Source organism: Loxodonta africana, chromosome 17, assembly GCF_030014295.1.
Source record: "Loxodonta africana isolate mLoxAfr1 chromosome 17, mLoxAfr1.hap2, whole genome shotgun sequence".
NCBI lineage: Eukaryota > Metazoa > Chordata > Mammalia > Proboscidea > Elephantidae > Loxodonta > Loxodonta africana.
In genome coordinates, this window is record NC_087358.1 from 49,476,531 (window position 1) to 49,491,724 (window position 15,194).

A 15,194-nucleotide genomic window follows, 5' to 3' on the forward strand; every position below is an offset into this window, starting at 1 on the left:
CCCTTCCTTCCTCTCCTCCGTGCCACCACCCATCACCCCCATCCTCAGGCAATCACTGATCTGCTTTCTGTCACTATGGATTATTTTGCATTTTCTAGAGTTTTATATAAATAATGTCCCCTGCTCCCTTCCTGCTTTCCTCTTCCTTTCAGCCCTGTACTCCAATCAAAATCACAGTCCCTCAAAGCAGGCTCCTGTCCTCTTCACTGCCCAGCAGTGGGGAAGAAGACAGGGTTGTGGAGGAATGAGCATGAGTTCCTTGAGGCCTGTGGTAGGGTTCCAGTGTGGCGCTGAGGGTGAAGACGTACATCGAGTCTGTTACAAGTGCTTTAATCCAGCCCGCGGGGCCTTTGGCTTGCCTGTGGCCATACTGTGGGTAGACAAGTGGACTGTGGCTGCTTCATGTCAAGAAGAGAGCAGCCCCTTTCAGAATTTGATTCCCCTTCAGCCAAAGCAAAACCAGGCTGCTTCTTATAGGTTTGTGCCTGCAAGCAGGGCCCTGCAGTGGCCGTCAGGTCCCCTGTGGACATTCAGAGACCCAGAATAAGGAAGGTGGACCATCTCCTTGTCTACACACTCCAGGCTGTTCTCCACCCTCTCCCTCCACTCACTACCACCGAATAGTTGCTGCTCAGGGCCAGCCTAGTGGCCTGGGAGCAGCACAGAAGCAAGATTCTTCCCATTGCCCTGTTCCCTTCCTGTGCTCTGCAGGGGGTAGGATGGGCCTGCTGGCTGACCCTTCTCTACTAGACTCTCATTCTTGGTGGTGAGAGCCCACTTCTTCCCTGGAGGCTCTGGTAGGAGTGGGCATCTTTCTCAGCCAGGCCGGGCATACAATGTGAAGAATGCCCAATTCTTTTTCTTTTTTTTTTAATAATTTTATTGTGCTTGAAGTGAAAGTTTACCAAATCAAGTCAGTCTCTCACACAAAAACTTATATACACTTTGCTAGTAAAATATTCCCAATTACTCTCCCCCCCCTTTTTTTTTAATGAGACAGCCCCCTCTCTCCCTCCGCTCTCTCTTTTTGTGTCCATTTCGCCAGCTACTAACCCCCTCTACCCTCTCATCTCCCCTCCAGGCAGCAGATGCCAACATAGTCTTAAGTGTCCACCTGATCCAAGAAGCTCACTCCTCACCAGTATCCCTCTCCAACCCGTTGTCCAGTCCAATCCCTGTCTGAAGAGTTGGCTTCGGGAATGGTTCCTGACCTGGGCCAACAGAAGGTCTGGGGGCCATGACCACCAGGGTCCTTCCAGTCTCTGTCAGACCATTAAGTCTGGTCTTTTTATGAGAATTTGGGGTCTGCATCCCACAGCTCTCCTGCTCCATCAGGGGTTCTCTGTTGTGTTCCCTGTCAGGGCAATCAATGGTTGTACCCGGGCACCATCTAGTTCTTCTGGCCTCAGTATGATGTAGTCTCTGGTTCATGTGGCCCTTTCTGTCTCTTGGGCTCGTAATTGCCTTATGTCCTTGGTGTTCCTCACCCCTCTTTGATCCAGGTGGGCTGAGACCAATTGATGCATCTTAGATGGCTGCTTGCTAGCGTTTAAGACCCCAGACGCCACTCTTCAAGGTGGGATGCACAATGTTTTCTTAATAGATTTCATTAAGCCAATTGACTTAGATGTCCCCTGAAACCATGGTCCCCAAACCCCTGCCCCGGCTACACGGGCCTTGGAAGCATTCAGTTTATTCAGAAAACTTCTTTGCTTTTGGTTTAGTCCAGTTGTGCTGACCTCCCCTGTATTGTGTGTTGTTTTTCTGTTCACCTAAAGTAGTTCTTATCTACTATCTAATTAGTGAATATCGCTTTCCCATCCTCCCTCCCTCCCCCCCCCCCTTGTAACCACAAAAGAATGTTGTCTTCTCAGTTTAAACTGTTTCTCGAGTTTTTATAATAGTGGTCTTATACAATATTTGTCCTTTTGCAACTGACTAATTTCACTCAGCATAATGCCTTCCAGGTTCCTCCATGTTATGAAATGTTTCACAGATTCATCACTGTTCTTTATCGATGCGTAGTATTCCATTATGTGAATATACCATATACCATGCGGGTTACAGGTAGTATTCCATTGTGTGAATATACCATAATTTATTTATCCATTCATCCGTTGATGTGCACCTTGGCTGCTTCCATCTTTTTGCTATTGTAAACAGTGCTGCAATAAACATGGGTGTGCATATATCTGTTCATGTAAAGGCTCTTATTTCTCTAGGATATATTCCGAGGCATGGGATTGCTGGGTCGTATGGTAGTTCTATTTCTAGCTGTTTAAGGAAGCACCAAATCGATTTCCAAAGTGATTGTACTATTTTACATTCCCACCAGCAGTGTATAAATGTTCCAATCTCTCCACAGCCTCTCCAACATTTATTATTTTGTATTTTTTCGATTAATGCCAGCCTTGTTGGAGTGAGATGAAATCTCACTGTAGTTTTGATCTGCATTTCTCTAATGGCTAATGATCGTGAACATTTCCTCATGTACCTGTTAGCTACCTGAATGTCTTCTTTAGTGAAGTGTCTATTCATATCTTTTGCCATTTTTTAATTGGGTTATTTGTCTTTTTGTAGTTGAGTTTTTGCAGTATCATGTAGATTTTAGAGATCAGACGCTGATCAGAAACATCATAGCTAAAAACTTTTTCCCAGTCTGTAGGTAGTCTTTTTACACTTTTGGTGAAGTCTTTGGATGAGCATAGGTGTTTGATTTTTAGGAGCTCCCAGTTATCTAGTTTTTCTTCTGCATTCTTAATAATGTTTTGTATACTGTTTATGCCATGTATTAGGGCTCCTAACATTGGCCCTATTTTTTCTTCCATGATCTTTATCATTTTAGATTTTATATTTAGGTCTTTGATCCATTTTGAGCTCATTTTTGTGCATGGAGTGAGGTATGGGTCTTGTTTCATTTTTTTTTTGCAGATGGATATCCAGTTATGCTAGCACCATTTGTTAAAAAGACTGTCTTTTCCCCATTTAACTGTTTTGGGGCCTTTGTCAAGTATCAACTGCTCATATGTGGATGGATTTATGTCTGGATTCTCAATTCTGTTCCATTGGTCAATGTGTCTGTTGTTGTACCGGTACCAGGCTGTTTTGACTACTGTGGTGGTATAATAAAAAAAAAAAAAAATACTTTCTAAAATCAGGTAAAGTGAGGCCTTCCACTTTGTTCTTTTTCAGTAATGCTTTATTTATCTGGGGCCTCTTTCCCTTCCATATGAAGTTGGTGATTTGTTTCTCTATTTCATTAAACAATGTGGCTGGGATTTGGATCAGAATTGCATTAAATGTATAGATTGCTTTTGGTAGAATAGACATTTTTATAATGTTAAGTCTTCCTATCCATGAGCAAGGTATGTTTTTCCACTTATGTAAGTCTCTTTTGGTTTCTTGCAGAAGTATATTGTAGTTGTCTTTGTATAAGTCTTTTACATCTCTGGTAAGATTTATTCCTAAGTATTTTATCTTCTTGGGGGCTACTGTAAATGGCATTGATTTGGTGATTTCCTCTTCAACGTTCTTTTTGTTGGTGTAGAGGAATCCAACTGATTTTTGTATGTTTGTCTTATATCCTGATACTCTGCTGAACATTTCTATTAGTTTCAGTTTTCTTGAGGATTCCTTAGGGTTTTCTGTGTATAAGATCATGTCATCTGCAAATAGAGATACTTTTACTTCTTCCTTGCCAATCTGGATGCCCTTTATTTCTTTATCTAGCCTAATTGCTCTGGCTAGGACCTCCAACACAATGTTGAATAAGAGCGGTGATAAAGGGGATCCTTGTCTGGTTCCCGATCTCAATGGCAATGCTTTCAGGCTCTCTCCATTTAGGGTGATGTTGGCTGTTGGCTTTGTATAAATGCCCTTTCTTATGTTGAGGAATTTTCCTTCTATTCCTATTTTGCTGAGAGTTTTTATCATGAATTGGTGTTGAACTTTGTCAAATGCCTTTTCTGCATCAATGGATAAAATCATGTGATTCTTGTCTTTTGTTTTATTTATGTGGTGGGTTACATTAATTGTTTTTCTAATGTTGAACCATCCCTGCATACCTGGTATGAATCCCACTTGGTCATGTTGAATTATTTTTTTGATACGTTGTTGAATTCTATTGGCTAGAATTTTGTTGAGGATTTTTGCATCTATGTTCATGAGGGATATAGGTCTGTAATTTTCTTTTCTTGTGGTGTCTTTACCTGGTTTTGGTATCAGGGATATGGTGGCTTCATAGAATGAGTTTGGTAGTATTCCATCCTTTTCTACGCTCTGAAATACCTTTAGTAGTAGTGGTGTTAACTCTTCTAAGTTTGGTTGAACTCTGCAGTGAAGCTATCCGGACTAGGGCTTTTTTGGGGGGGAGGGGGGGAGTTTTTTCATTACCTCTTCAATCTCTTCTTTTGTTATGGGTCTATTTAGTTGTTCTACCTCTGTGTTAGTTTAGGTAGGTAGTGTGTTTCTAGGAATTCATCCATTTCTTCTAGGTTTTTTTTTTTTTTTTCCAATTTCTTAGAGTACAATTTTTCATAGTAATCTGATATGATTCTTTTAATTTCAGTTGGGCCTGTTGTAATATCACCCATCTCATTTCTTATTCAGGTTATTTGCTTCCTCTCCAGTTTTTCTCTTTTCAGTTTGGCCAGCGGTTTTTCAATTTTGTTGATTTTTTCAAAGAACCAGCTTATGGTCTTGTTATTTCTTTCAATTGTTTTCTATTTCATTTAGTTCAGCTCTAATTTTTATTAGTTGTTTTCTTCTGGTACCTGTTGGTTTCTTTTGTTGCTCTCTTTCTATTTGTTCAAGTTGTAGGGATATTTCTTTGACTTTGGCCCTTTCTTCTGTTTGTAGGTGTGCACTTATTGATATAAATTGGCCTCTCAGCACCGCTTTTGCTGCATCCCAAAAGTTCTGATAGGAAGTGTTTTCATTCTTATTGGATTATATGTATTTCTTTATTCCATCCTTAATGTCTTCTATAATCCAGCCTTTTTTGAGCAGGGTATTGTTCAGTTTCCAAGTGTTAGATTTCTTTTCTCTGCTTTTCCTGTTATTGATTTCCACTTTTATGGCCTTATGGTCAGAGAAGGTGCTTTGTAATATTTCAATGTTTTGGATTTTGCTAAGGCTTGCTTTATGACCTAATATGTAGTCTGTTCTAGAGAATGTTCCATGTGCACTAGAAAAGAAAGTATATTTGGTTGCTGTTGGGTGGAGTGTTCTGTATATGTCTGTGAGGTCAAGTTGGTTGATTGTGGCATTTAGATCTTCCGTGTCTTTATTGAACTTCTTTCTGGATGTCCTGTCCTTCACTGAAAGTGGCGTGTCGAAGTCTTCTACTATTATTGTGGAGCTGTCTGTCTCACTTTTCAATGCTGATAGAGTTTGTTTTATGTACCTTGCAGCCCTGTCATTGGCTGCATAAATACTTAATATGGTTATATCTTCTTGGTGTATTGTCCCTTTAATCATTATATAGTGTCCTTCCTTATCCTTTCTGATGGATTTAACTTTAAAGTCTATTTTGTCAGAAATTAATATTGCCACTCCTGATCCTTTTTGATTGTTGTTTGCTTGATATATCTTTTTCCATCCTTTGAGTTTTAGTTTGTTTGTGTCTCTAAGTCTAAGGTGTGTCTCTTATAGGCAGCATATAGATGGATTGTGTTTTTTAATCCATTCTGCCACTCTCTGTCTCTTTATTGGTGCATTTAGTCCATTTACATTCAGGGTAATTATGCATAGGTATGAATTTAGTGCTATCATTTTGATGTCTTTTTTTTTGTGTGTTGGTGACAGTTTCTTTTTCCCACTTAATTTTATGTGCTGAGTAGATTATCTTTATATATTGTCCTTTCCTTATATTTGCTGTTGATTTTGTTTCTGCTGAATCTTTTTTTTTTTTTTTCTGTTTTGTTTTGATAAGAAGGATAGTTTGTCTCCTTTGTGGTTACCTTATTATTTACCCTTTTTTTTTCTAAATTTAAACCTTTTATTTCTTTGTATCACCATATCTTCCTCTCCATATTGAAGGTGTATATTATATTTCTTAGTCCCTCTTTATTTATTTAATGTCATCTTCTTTTATATAATAACATCGCTGGTACCATATTTTGAGCTTTTTTTTTTATATACTCTTGCTTTGTTTTTTTGGATTTCCCTGTCTGGGTTGACTTGTGGTTGCTCTGCCCAGTGTTCTAGTCTTGGGTTGATACCTGATATTATTGATTTTCTAACCAAAGAACTCCCTTTAGTATTTCTTGTAGTTTTGATTTGGTTTTTATGAATTCCCTAAACTTCTGTTTATCTGGAAATGTCTTAATTTCACCTTCATACTTGAGACAGTTTTGCTGGATATATGATTCTTGGCAGGCATTTTTTTTCCTTCAATTTTTTAAGTATGTTATCCCTTTGCCTTCTTGCCTGCATGGCTTCTGCTGAGTAGTCTGAGCTTATTCTTATTGGCTCTCCTTTGTAGGTGACTTTTTGTTTATCCCTCGCTGCTCTTATAATTCTCTATTTTTGATTTTATCAAGTTTGATTATAGTATGTCTTGGCGACTTTCTTTTAAGATCTACCTTATGTGGAGTTCAATGAGCATCTTGGATAGATATCTTCTCATCTTTCACGGTATCAGGGAAGTTCTCTGCCAACAAATCTTCAACAATTCTCTCTGTATTTTCTGTTATCCCTCCCTGTTCTGGTACTCCAATCACTCGTAGGTTATTTCTCTTGATAGAGTTCCACATAATTATTACGGTTTCTTCATTTAATTCTTTTATCTGATTTTTCTTCATATATTTATTACTGCCAAGTGATTTACCTTCAAGTTCAGAAATTCTAGCTTCTACTTGCTCAATTCTTCTCCTCTGACTTTCTATTGAGCTACTTCTGTAATTTTATTGTTAATCTTCTGAATTTCTGATTGCTGTCTGTCTATGGATTTTTCCAGCTTATTCAACTTTTCATTATGTTCCTGAATAATCTTTCTAATTTCTTCAATTGCTTTATCTGTGTGTTCCTTGGCTTGTTCTGCATATTGCCTCATTTCCTTCCTGATGTCTTGAAGGGCTCTGTATATTAAACTTTTGTATTCTGTATCTGGTAATTCCAGGAATGCACTTTCATTTTGAAGATCCCTGGATTCTTTCTTTTGAGAGCCTGTTGAGGTAATCATTATCTGTTTGTTTATGTGACTTGACATTGACTGTTGTCTCTGAGCCACCTGTAAGTTATTGTATTAGTTTATGCTTGATTACTGTGTCATAGCTTCTTGCTTTGTTTTGTTTTGGTATACCTGTATGGGTTGAGTGAGCTGGCTTATTTTTGCCTTTGGAGCTCTGATGTCCTGTCCGCAGATGGCTAGAGCTGTTAACTGGTATATCAGTCTAGGAGTCCATTCAGTTTTCTTGTATGAATTCAGCTTAAGTTTCCAGGTAGGTGATCATCAAGTGTGTGGTACAGGCTCTGTCCTAAAGTCTTAGAAGGACAGGGGTGATTGGCCTATATATCGGTATCTGATTGCAGCAGGGGGTCATGCTCTGAACAAGGCAGGGGGCTGAGAACCAACCCCCAAGTATCTCTGAGGTAAGTGTATTCCTGTTCCCTAGGGTGTGCAGGTGGGTGGGTTCTGCAGAGGGACCATGGGCACCCAAAGTTTTTGGTTTTAAGGACTGGGAGGTACCAGTTATCTTTGGACCCCTGTCACGGGTGGCTGGGTGACCTGAGTGGAGCTACCAGTCCTTAGGTCCTTGATGTGGATAGGCGAGGACCTTGTTTAATAGGCAAAACAATGTCAAACATCAAATACCCACCTCTCCACCACACAGCTGAAACAGTTGGAGTCTGCCAAGAAGGGCCTATTCTCCCAAAATAGGCCCACACAGGTCCATGCAGAAGGGACAGATGCTCAAAGTCCATGGACTGTTTGTGCCTAGACAGGAGCCACTTCTGTCCTGAGCTCCCCCAGTTAGTGGAGCTAGCAAATTATCTTTTCCCCCAACTGCAAATTTTTTCCTTTCCCAAGGCTGGAAGGATGGCTCTAGGTGCTCAACAGTGCCTATCTCAGGCCCAGGGAATTTAGCCACTGAAGCCAGCATGGGGGGTGGGGGGGTGTGGTAAAATATACACAAGTACTTAGCTTTTGCTGACAGCGCCGTTCTTCTCAGGTTCCGGAGGTGTGAGTAGGCTGTGTGGCTGGCTGCTTCTCCCTGAGGAAACTATGCCAGAACACTAGTACCACCCCGCTGCCACTGCCACTCCGGGAATGGTGCCTGAGGGCTCCCGGCAATTCAGGTCTAGTAACTCCTCTCTAGTAACTTCTGAACAGTCTCTTCCTCCCCCTGCCCCTCAGTTCATTTTCTAAGCTTGCCTTTGAAGCTCAGGTTCCCAGATTGTCACAAATATACTCCTTTCACTTGTTTTTTCAGGTCTTTGTTGTAAAGAGGGCTCACTGGAAGTGTCTGTGTATTCAGCCATCTTGGCTCCGTCTCTGCCCATTTCTTACTGTTACAGTTTGATGTGGACTCACAGCTGCAGTGGTATTTTAATCAGTGCTTGGCTGTTTTTAAATAAAGTGCATACTATTATCTTGTTCCATATAAAATATATTTACTTAAAGTCAAAAAAAAAAAAAAAAAAACTTCCTCTCTTCTCTTTTTCCTCGTCAGTCTGGCCTCTTTCACCCAGCCCAGTTAGTTTGAGATTCTTCCATGTTGTTGAATGTATCAGTAGTTCAATCCTTTTTACAGCTAAGTAGTATTTCATTGGAAACCCTGGTGACATAGTGGTTAAGTGCTACAGCTGCTAACCAAAAGGTCAACAGTTCGAATCCACCAGGCGCTCTTTGGAAACTGTATGGGGCAGTTCTACTCTGCCCTATAGAGTCACTGTGAGTTGGAATCAACTCGAAGGCAACAGGTTTGGTTTTTTTTTTTAAGTATTTCTTTTTATGGAATGTACCATGATTTGTGCATTCATACTTTAATAGATATTTGGGTTGTTTCTGGGTTTGGGTATCACAAATAAAGATTCTAGATATCCATGCACATGCCTTATAAGGAACATATGCTTTCATTTATCTTGGGTAAATAATTAGAGTAGAATGGTTAGGTTATATGAAAGGCTATATTTAACTTTTTAAGGAACTCTTTTCCAAATGGTTTGCACCATTGTACTTTCTTAGCAGCACTGTATAAGAATTCCAGTTCCTCCGCATCCTTGTCAACATTTGGTACGGTGGGTCTTTTCAATTTTAGTTGTGTCAGTTGGTGTGCAGGGTATCATGGTTTTAAGTTGTATTTCCTTAATGACTAATGATGTTGAACATCTTTTCATGTGTTTATTTGCCATCTTTATCTTCTTTGGTGAGGTGGCTGTTCAGGTATTTTGCTCATTTTTTATTGGGTTGCTTTCTTATTACTGATTTTGAGTTTGATATATATTCTAGTTATAAGCCCTTTAACAAACACATGATTTGCAAATATTTTCTCCAAGTCTGTGTCTTAACTATTCATTCCCTTAACCATGTCTTGAAGAGCAAGATGTTCTTAATTTTAATCAGGATTGTGAATTATATAACGTGCACCTAACACCAGCAAGCAATGCCTTGAGGTTTTGACTCACATTGTTGGAATAACCGTGGCTTATTAGTGTTATTGGGAAAGAGATGCAGATGAAAAAATTAGCAAGGAAAGGAGAAGGCGTCACCATGCTGTTGTCCACAGACTACCACCAGGGAATTAAAACTCAGGAGAGATTGGTTGTGAGAGGTTCTAACGTTAAGATTTCCACATAATGAAGTGGTGGTAGAAGTCCTCCTTCAGGCAACGAGCCTCCTTCCTTGGAGAGCAGAACCTGAAAAACTCTCTCTTCCAGTCTTCTGGTATTTCCCTAAGAGCCCTTTCTTTTACTTGATGCTTCTATTTCTCCTTTGACTGTTGTGTTCCTGGTTCCTAGGCTCTGTCAGTCAAAACTGTCAAATCTATCAAAACTGGAAACACTTTCACCCTCTTGTGAAATTCCTCATATTCATAACAGGTACCTCTTTAAAACCTGTATTTTCCAAGTGACAACCTCAGCTTTTTTCTGTATTTCTCAAGCCCCAGAGGATCCCATGTCTTTCTTAGCAGGCCCTGTGCTACTGCTGTGTTTCACACCTGTGTTCTCATGGCCCGAGGAATATAAATGTCCACCACATGCGTTTCTTGATCAACCTTGTCACTTCTCAAAATTTGAAAGACTTAAGCATTAGTTGGCTTTGCTTCTAGAATGGGGGCCCAAATATCCTTTTCAGAGACATCATTTACCAAAGCATTTGATTGTGATCCTACTTTAAGTAATGTGCCAGTCCCTATATTATGGATTGAATTTGCTCCCTCAAAATATGTGTTGAAATGTGGGACAGTTCTACTCTGCCCTATAGGGTCACTGATTCAGAATTGACAGCAATGGGTTTGGTGTTTTTTGTATTGTATCTGTGCATGTAATCCTGTTTGGGAACAGAGTTTTCTCTGATATATTAATGAGGCCATATCTGTGTAGGGGGTGTCCTAAACCTAACCAGTTCTGAGTTATAGGCAGCAGCATAGACACAAAGACAAAGAACAGAACCAGAGGAAGACAGATGCCATGTGAAGATTGCCAAGGAACTGAGGAATGCTGGGACTACAGGAGCAGGAAGAGACAAGGATCTTCCTCCCCCTGAGCCAATTTAAAGCCTTCCCCTAGAGCCAGTGCCCTGAATTCAGACTTCTGGCCTCCTAAACTGTGAGAAACTAAGTTTCTGCTAAAGCCACCCACTTGTGGTATTTGTTACATGAGCACTAGATAACTAAGACATCTCCCTCTGCTCTGGCTCAGAAACCAGGAAAAGAAGAGGGAACATACAGGTCTGAGAAATTGTATACTTCTTAGTCATCTAGTGCTGCTATAACAGAAATACCATAAGTGTATGGCTTTAACAAAGAGAATTAATTTGCTTACAGTTCAGTAGGCTAGACATCCAAATTCAGGGCATGAGCTCCAGGGGAAGTTTTTTTCTTTCTATTGGCTCTGGAGTAAGGTCCTTCTCGTCAAATCTTCTCCTGGACTAGGATCTTCTCTCTGCAGGAACTCTGGGTCCAAAGGACATGCTCTGCTCCTGGTGCTTAATTCTTGGTGGTATAAGGTCCCTAACTCTCTGCTTTCTTCCCTTTCATCTCTGTAAGATAAAAGGTGGTGCAGGCAACACCCCAGGGAAACTCCCTTTACATTGGATAAGGTATGTGACCTGGGTAATAGTGTTACAATCCCACTCTAATCCTCTTTAGCATAAAATTACAATCACAAAATGGACGACAGCCACACAATACTGGGAATCATGGCCTAACCAAGTTGATACACACATTTTTGGGGTGACATAATTCAATCCATGACATACACCATCCCACCAAGTCTGTATCCTGAAGCCCTTGTCTGTCCGGCGGTGAACTTGCCTGAGCTTCAGACACAAGTCTGCATTTCTCCTATTGCTGGCACTGTGGGACCTCCTGCCCATCGTCTCTCTTGGAGCTGCCCTCGTGGTACCATGTGCCTGCTGCTCTAAGGCATCCGGTGGCACTGGGAGATAGAGGCTCTCAGATTTCCTCACCCTCAGAAAGGAAGACCTGTCCCAGGGATGTGTGGTATCTATTGCTTTGAGTAGCTACTAAACTTTTCTGAACTTTTTCCTTCTGAGTGATGTTTAAATTATATGACACAAAATCAAGGTTTTCCTTCTGTAGTTACTTCACACAAAAATTGAGCTAGCCTTGTTCTCTTTCCTATTTATATAAAACCATTTTTGTTATCTACGTCCTTGTCTTTTTCTTTATGAGTATTTTATGTTGTCTTAATGCGTATTTTTATCTTCAGTATTTCACCTTGAGAAGTATTATAGGAATGAGGGACAAAGAATGATAAATATCCCAGCACACTTTTACTTCTGAAAAACAGCACAAATACATCTATTTACTCATCCCAAAGAAGCCCTGGTGGTATAGTGGTTAAGAGCTCAACTGCTAACCAAAAGGCCAGCAGTTCAATCCACCAGCTGCTCCTTGGAAATCCTATGGGGTATTTCTACTCTGTCCTATAGGGTTGCTAAGAGAACTGACTCGATAGCACCTAAAAACAACAACCCATCCCAAAAGGAGACAACAGAGCTTAGGGAAGGTTCTCTAAGCCATGCACTGACACTCACATAGGGACTACATTCTGTGTCCCTGCACGTGCCAGTCACGGGTCAGTGCCGGCAAAACTGATGGTCTAGTCAGAGTGGGGGCAGAACTCTGATCACGATCAGTCATGTGTTCCTTATTAGTTCCTTCCCTTCCATGTCTACTCCTGCAGCCAGTCGAGCTAGGCTTGAGGTTAGCCATGATGTGTTAAACCAAAGTCATAAAGGCCAAGGGGAGATGTTATTATATCCAGGTTCTCCAAAGGATTCAGTGGGGGAAACAATGTTATTGTTGTGTGCCATTGGGTCAACAGCAACTCCCACAGTGACCCCATAAGACAGAGTAGAACCGACCCACAGGGCTTCCTGGGTTTAATCTTTATGAGAACAGACTGCCATGTCTTTTCCCCCACGGAGTCACTGGTGGGTTTGAACCATGCAGCCATGCACTTAACCACTAGGGCTCCTTGGAGGACGCAATAGTATGCAGAAATAGGAGAGAACTGCATGAGGCTGTAGATGTTGTCATTACGACCTGTACCTGCAAGGTCAACTACAAGCTCTTGATTTAATAGGACAAAGACAGTCTTCCCATAGCCTCAGTTCTATGAAGCCAAGGTGAACAATTAAAAAGAGGAAGGGAGGGCAGGAGGAAGGGAGAATCCTCTGGCCAAAATACTTCACAAAGTTTAGTACTTTAATTTGAAGGGCTTTAGACATTCTTTCAGTGCGTAGTAAGTCTTACTTTTTTATATATATTAGTCTACAGCTGACTGTTCCTACAACATCTTAGTGATAGGATATGAGTGAGAAAGAAATGGTCAGCAGTGCTAACCATCCTTCACGCCAGATAAAAGCTTGGAGATGCAACCTCTGGTGCTTTCCCATACCTCAAAGTCCTTTCTTTAGAAACTAATACCATTGGCCCAAATGTGAAAAACATTTTAAAATTAAAAACAATTTTTTAAATAAAGAGATAACAGAAAACTTTTAAAACTAAACTTGAGAACTTTTAAGGGCCAAATAAAAATAAAAGTCACTGTAAGGTACATTAAATAAATGAAGCTTGTAATAATGGAATAAAAGAACAATGTACAGATACTAAAATAAATAAGAGAAGCTAGATCATGAACCCTGAGATCTGAGTTGATGTTGGTCTTGGTAGTACTGAATAAATATTTATTAAATACATAAACATTAAAAAAAAATTCACCTGCCAAAAACTATGTTTTTGAAAGGAGAAAAAAGAACTTAAGCTAAGGATATAAATAAAGAAAACCAAAGTAAAAGCTAGGGTTTGAAAAAAGAGCGGGAAGACGAGAAGGGGAGAGGGAGAAAGAGGGAAGAAGAAGAGACCACGAGAAGGAAAGATGGAGAAGGAAAGGCGGAGAAGGAAAAATAGATAAGCACCATACTTCATGACAATGACAAACTCTAAAAACAAACCTAAGGTGCTGATTAACATGGCAGAATATACTCAATGAAAAGCAAAAAATAAGCCCCCCTCCTAAAAAAAAAAAAAGAGAGAAAAGAGAAGAGTAAAAGCCTCCCCATACGAGCCTGTGAGTGGTGCAGTTTACTTAGCTTAGCTGCTACCCAAAAGGTTGGCAGTTTGAGTTCACCCTGAGGGGCCTTGGGAGAAGAGGCCTAGTGATCTGCTTCCCAAAAATCAGTCATTGATAACCTGTGGAGCACAATTCTATAGTGTTCCAATGAGTTGGAATCTACTCTATGGCAACTGGTTTGTTTGGTAGGCATTCCAGTAATGGGTTTCTAATCATCTCTTTGCAGGGAGGAGGGAGACTTATTTATTTCAGATGGCCCACTTTAACCTGGCTCTAACACTTCCACTTCCTGACTTGGAGTAAGTTATTTAACCTCTCTAAAGAAGCCTCAGCTACATTACCTATAGAACAGAGATAGTAATGTATACCTTATAGGTGTCAGAATTAAAAGAGATAATGAATGAACAGTACTTACACGTAGGAAGACCTTGGTGAACACTATTATTTTATTATTACATACCCCATCTTCCCATCCTGGACCACAGCTGCATGTAACAGAAAGCCACAGTGGAGCATAACTTTTGATATATTTAGCCAAGTATCTCTTGCTCATTCAGAAATAGACTCCTACCCTTGAATGCCCCAGCAGCTCTGGTAATCAGTAGAGCAAGGTTGGCCTCCTTGCTGTTCAATGCAAACTTTTCTCAATGTCTTTAAGTCAAATCATATATATCAGATATTATCACAGAGAACTGTTCTTGGTGGCTATTGAGTAATGATAACCACAAGCTAATACTAAAACCCCCCAGTAAACCCCTACCATCTATTGAGTATAATATAGGCCTAACCCTGTACTAGGTATTACTACTGGAGCCCTGGTGGTACAGTGGTTAAGAGCTCAGCTGCTAACCAAAAAGTCAGCAGTTCAGATCCACCAGGCACTCCTTGAAAACCCTATGGAGCAGCTCTTCTCTGTCCTATACGGTTGCTATGAGTTGGAATCAACAGCAATAGGTCAGTATTAGTACTAAGGGTCTTCCATGACATCACCGAGTCACTGAAGTAAACCAACCTTGAAAGCCCGAAGTGAGCCAGTAAGTTTCCTTTTGTGTTTAAGCTGCTTTGAGTAGGATTTTCTGTTGCCTGCAACCAGATGCAGCCTGTAAGATCCACTACACATTCTATAAGAAAGGGAATGCCTGTTTTTGACTTGAATTACATATGAGAAAGCTGTTAAGAGTGCTAAAAACAACATATTCAAATTTTAAATACTTTTTGAAGTCACATTTAGGAGCTATTACCATCCTATGAGCTACAATTTGGCTTCAGGTTGTTTTTGCAGGAAATGTGGCAAGCTGTGTAAGTTAGTTTATTCAGCAATTATAAGGGGAGGCTTCAGTGTGCTGTAATTGCTGTACTATAGAAGCCAATTAGCATAGGGTTAACACCAGATGAACAAGAAAGATAATATTAGGCAAATAAAAAAT